The sequence below is a fragment of the Populus alba genome, chromosome 1 (assembly GCF_005239225.2).
Source record: "Populus alba chromosome 1, ASM523922v2, whole genome shotgun sequence".
NCBI lineage: Eukaryota > Viridiplantae > Streptophyta > Magnoliopsida > Malpighiales > Salicaceae > Populus > Populus alba.
The window spans coordinates 4,303,401-4,309,484 of record NC_133284.1 but is presented as its reverse complement, the minus strand read 5'-3'; the positions used below and the strand labels follow the sequence as shown (position 1 = coordinate 4,309,484).

The 6,084-nt window shown below is 31.4% G+C and overlaps 1 pseudogene; it reads left to right on the top strand.

The window, feature by feature from the left end:
• Positions 1-2,915: 2,915 nt before the first annotated feature.
• On the top strand, positions 2,916-5,632 carry LOC118034057 (cinnamoyl-CoA reductase 1-like; annotated as a pseudogene).
• The last annotated feature ends 452 nt before the right edge of the window (positions 5,633-6,084 follow it).

Below are 6,084 nucleotides of genomic sequence, written 5' to 3'. Positions count from 1 at the left end.
AATTTCTTTATATTTAGTTATCATACTTTCATGACGCATATCTCAGGTTTTACGGGTTAACCCAGTTAATTATGGATTAACCCATCCCTTTTTTTTGTTTTTTTTTCTTTTGTTAATACTATTTTTTTTTATTTAGTTATCAGACTTTCATAATACGAATCTCGGGTTTAACGAGTTAACCTGGTTTGACAAGGTAACCTGAAGTTTTTTTTTTTTTGCTTTTTTTCTTTTTAATTAATTTTTTTTAGTTTAGTTTAGTTTGTTAATGTTAAATTTATTTCTATTTAGTTATCGGACTTTCATGACACATATCTCAAGTTTGATGAGTTAACCTGATTTCACAGGTTAACCGAGTTAATTATGGGTTAACCCGTTATTTTTTTTTTCTATTTAGTTATCAAACTTTCATGACGTGAATCCTAGGTTTGATGGGTTAACCTGGTTTGAAGGGTTAAACCAATTAATTTAGATTATTTTTTCCTTTTTCTTCATTAGTTTTTTTCTTATAGCTTTTTCTTTTCTTTTTCTTTTTAATTAATATTTTTTTTTTTAATTTAGTTCATTAATATTAAATTTTTTTCTATTAAGTTATCGACTGATGCCTTTAGTTTTTTTTTTTTCTTTTTCTTTTTTTGCTGTTTTTATGTCTTTGACTATGGACTGCATAGTGCAGTCCATAGTGAAAAGGCTAATGCGTTTTATTATTATTTTTTTTACTTTTTAATTTTTTTTTAAATTTGATTTGTTTATGTTAAATTTTTTTCTATTTAGTTATCAGATTATTTTTCATTAGTTTTTTTTTTTTCTTCATATAGGTTTTTTCTTCTTTGTTTTTCCCTTTTTAACTAATTTTTTTTTAATTTAGTTTGTTGATATTAAAATTCTTTCTATTTAGTTATCAGACTTTCATGACATGGATCTCAGGTTCGACGGGGTTACCCAGTTAATTTAGATTTTTTTTTTTGTTTTTCTTCATTAGTTTTTTTCTTCTTTTTTCTTTGGTGCCTTTTTTATGCTATTGACTATGGATTGCAGAGTGTAGTCCATAGTGAAAATTGATGCTTTTTGTTTTTTTTCCTTTTCAATTAATTGTTTTTGTTTATTTTAGTTTGTTAATGTTAAATTTTTTTTTTCTATTTAATTATCAAACTTTCATGACACGGTTTATGGGTTTAACATGTTAGCCCAGTTAATTCTGAGTTAACCCGTCAATTTTTTTTTTCTATTTAGTTATCAAACTTTCACAACACAAATCCAATGTTTGACGGATTAACCCAGTTAGTACAGATTTTATTTTCTTTTTCTTCATGTTGGTATTTTTTTCTATGCATTTTTTTTACTTAATCTATTTAATTATCACACTTTTATGATACGATCTTGCAGATAGACCCACATCCAAGGCTATTGGGTTTGATATTGTAGCCAAATCCACTTAAACTTGGATTATATAAATTTAATGTTATTATTAATATTATAAATATTATTTTTGGGTCAGGTGTTGCAGTCAAACTCAAGATTCTTGATTTATAACTTTACAGAAAGACATAACACTTTTTAGACTTTTAGTTTTTTTTAATATTTTTTAAGCAAAAATAAATTAACCCGCGACATCGCGCGGGTCATGTAACTAGTACATACACCATGTTCTTAAATAGTTAAGTTTCATATAAAATCAAAAGAAAAACAAGAGGACAGGAGATTGGTCCAAAAACAACATGCACTTTTTGGTCCAAAAAATACATACATAAAACAATAAGTTTTCCATTTAAGATTTATTCGTAGCTTTATTACTTTTTTTTCCCACCAGATTCTTTGCTGGTTTACTTGTATTAATTAATCAGTGGACATTCATTTATTCGTCATTTTTTCTAGATTAAATCCAATTCACACTGGGTTGGAGAAAGTAGGCTTACATAAATATTATAATCAAAATATTAAATTAGTGTTTAAAGTATTTTTTATTTAAAAATATATTAAAATAATATTTATTATTATTATTATTTAAAATTTATTTTTGACAACAACAAATCAAAATAATAAAAAAACACACAAAAAAAATTATAGTTTAAAATAAAAAAAAATTAATTTTTTTTTTAAAACACAGCATCACAACAAAAACAAACAACACCTATATCTTATATACAATAATAAAAAGTCATTCTATCTTTTGTATGTATATTTGTGTAGTTTATCAAACACAATTTTATTTCTTTCTCTTATTCAATGGTCCCATCTTTTTTATTTAAATTAATTTTATATTTTCTATTCTAAAATAATACCTAGACTTTCAACATCAACACTTGCCACCCATCCTAGCATTAATGTGCCCTTATCTTTCTACTTCCAAAAGAAAGTACTGCTCTCTGCCCTTATCTAGATTTATGGTCTGCGTATTTTTTTACACCAAATTCTTTGCTGGTTTAGGAGTAGGATTAATCAAAAGACATCAATTTATTCATAAATTCTTTTAAAAGAGTGGATTAATTAATTATCATACACGTTGCTATTTTACAGGATAATAACGAAATATTCTTTAGCATGAACACTTGTCATCCATGAGATGCTTTCCCTCTCCTTCCAAAACAAAATTAATTTATCAGTAGCTTATAATTACATTTTGGTAAAAAAACAAGAGTACAAAACAATCAGGATTCCATACAAGGTTTATTAGTAATTAGCACTTTTCCACCAAACTGTTTGCTGGTTTAGGAGCTTTAATTAATCAATGGACATTAATTTATTCATAAATTCTTTTAAAAGAGTGGGGATTGAATCCAATTCGCACACAAGATTATGTGGTGGAAGTTGAAGAAGAGCAGGCTGACGTAAACATCATGATTAAGCAGCACACAAAACCTTAAAAGAATAGCAGCTATAAATTCAGGACAAGGTGTTGACGATTCATATTACAAAAACTCAGTCACGTACCTATAAATACATCCGCTCCTAAATCAAGAGAAAAGGAAAACGCCTCCCTCTCTCTGTCTCTCTTCCTTCGTTCTGCCACCAAACACGCACACATAATACATATATCAAAACAACATGTCTGTCCATACTTCATCACTTCCATGCCAATGCCAAACTGTCTGTGTCACCGGGGCTGGTGGCTTCATTGCTTCATGGATTGTTAAGCTTCTTCTAGAGAAAGGTTACTCTGTTAAAGGAACTGTGAGGAACCCAGGTTAGTTTATAATAATTGAGCACTTGGATTCTTTCCCTTTCCCTTTCCTGTTAATTTAATGCTTTGTATTCGTGTTGTTATGCACAGCTGATCCCAAGAATTCCCATTTGAGGGAGCTTGAAGGAGCTCAAGAAAGATTAACTTTATGCAAGGCTGATATTCTTGATTATGAGTCTCTTAAAGAGGCTATTCAAGGGTGCGATGGAGTATTCCATACTGCTTGTCCTGTCACAGACGATCCAGTATGTTTCCTTTTTTTCTTTTCTTTTCTTTTCGGTACATTGGTAGTAAAAAATTTGTTTGGATGCTGAGAATTTTAAGAAAAGAATATAAAAACAACACTTGGACTTCCAAGGACAAATTTTAGGTTGCCGGTAAATTGAAGTACGGGTGTCACCGACAAATGTTAGTAAAAGATTTTATGCATTTTGTTTTTCGTAATTTCATGATGCAAAGTATGTTTTCTTCAAATTTGATGATTTTGTGTTACAATACTTGAAGGACAAGGTGATGGAGCCAGCAGTGAATGGAACCAAGAATGTGATCATGGCAGCAGCTGAGGCCAAAGTCCGACGAGTGGTTTTCACGTCCTCAATTGGTACTGTGTACATGGACCCCAACAGGAGCCCTGATGTTGTCGTTGATGAATCTTGCTGGAGTGATCTTGAGTATTGCAAGAACACCAAGGTATTTAATTAATAACATGTGATGATTAACATAATTAAATAGCTCCTAATTAGAGCACTCAAAGCATACAGAGCAGGTGTAAATAAGAATATCTCTAAGAATATCGTGATGTAAGTTCATTTATTCCTTGCGTCATAGGACTTAATTACTGCATCTTGAAATCCTAATTGCCTGTCCTTCACATCTTGATGTAAGTTCATCCTGGAATTGCAGAATTGGTATTGCTATGGAAAGACTGTGGCAGAACAGGATGCATGGGATGTGGCTAGGAACAAAGGAGTTGACCTAGTGGTGGTGAACCCGGTGGTGGTGGTTGGACCATTGTTGCAACCCACTGTCAATGCTAGCATCCTTCACATCCTCAAGTACTAACTGGCTCAGCCAAGACATATGCTAACGCTGTTCAAGCATATGTGCATGTTAGGGATGTGGGCCGTAGCCCACATTTTAGTCTTCGAGACACCTTCTGCCTCCGGCCGTTACATTTGCTTTGAGAAAAATGCTTTCACCGTGGAGAGGTGGTGGAAATCCTTGCAAAGTTCTTCCCGGAGTATCCCATCCCCACCAAGTAAGTTCTTATGATTTTGAACAACTGTATAATAATCACGAGCTTAACATCTCTGACAAACTACTTCAATGGAAAAGTTAGAATAAATTGGCTTTTTTCTAACGTCATGAAACTTTGTATTATTTTTCTAACCTATTTTTCTTTCATGGTCCTTTCCGATTTTTCTTCAAATCTTCATTAGCAAAATTATATTTATGATTTTAGAAACAAATATTTGCATAAGAAAGTCAATTTTTTTTTTTTTTTTTGTTTCTTCCCCTGTCTTGATGTTCACTCTTTTTTTTCCTTTTTTCTTTTGTTTTTTTTTAGCATTTACCAATTTTTTTATATATATAATGGAGACAAGGAAAATTAAATAGACATGAAACAAAATGGTGAGGATTGAATGGGTTAGCAATACTAAATTGTCTTTGTCATAATGATTTGACAATACTGGTGCAGCAAAAGGGTCCTCACCAACCCCATCATCGTCTGTCATATTTTCCACGATTTGTACTGCACAAAGTTAATGGATCACAAGTTAAATATTGCTTTGTTATATATATTTCAAATTTTGTCATGGAGAGTTAGGAAGAGGATTGGGTCCTATATCCTAATCTCATGCAATTATATGCTGCAGTACTTGTTTGCCTAATTGCAGTGCTTAAGATCAGACAAGTTGATTGAATGTTCCTAGTTGGGTTGCTAAGGTTATACGGAACAGTTTTTTCTGCTGTCTTCAAATAAACCTACCAAGTTTGTAGAAAGAATTAATAATGTTGTGTGTTTTATTCATATTGAATATTAATATTTTGTATTGCTATGCATTTGCAGGTGTTCTGATGAAGAAAAACCCAAGAAAACAAAACTACAAGCTCACAAACCAGAAGATCAAGGATCTGGGCATCGAATTCGTCCAGTGAAACAGTGCCTGTATGAAACTGTTAAGAGCTTGCAGGAAAAGGGTATCCTTCCAATCCCAAAACATGTTGAAGACTCTGTGAACATTCAATATAAAAGCTCATTTATCAGCAGGGTATAGGTCCACACCTCAAGTATGGTTGCAGTTGTTTGTAAAATACATACTAAAAAAAAGAATATACTAAGAAAGAATATCAATGTCAGAGTGTAAGTGTTACTGTCTTCTATACCTCTAATTGTCTTCGTGCTTTTTTAATCCTTTTTTCAATGAATGTTTTAATCCCTAAATTAATCAATTATTAGATTAACTTTTGAGTGTTCCGCTTGTTTTTTTTTTTTGTTTTTTTTTTTTTCTTGCAAGTTTAATCCAATATCAATCTCTGGTGGCTTCCCTTGGACTGAGAATTGATTATCTATCTTCCAAAATAAGGTCTAAAAATCGAATAAAGCTTATATAATGATAGTTGCATGTACATCTCGTAGCACCCTCCTAATATAATTAATAAAGGATGTCAATTTCTCTTGCTCTTATTCCCTCTCAAAATCGCTAGGATGCCATCTCTGTATAGATCAGTACATACCCTTTTTTGTGGAAGACGAATCTAAAGTCTAAACCAAGGCACTTAGTAGTCAGCGAACAACATCACAGTCAATTTCCAGTAAAGCTCAGACAATGGTGGTGGTACCAAATTATGCACACATACAGATTAGAATTAAAAAAAAAAAACATTTTGGATAAATCTGATAT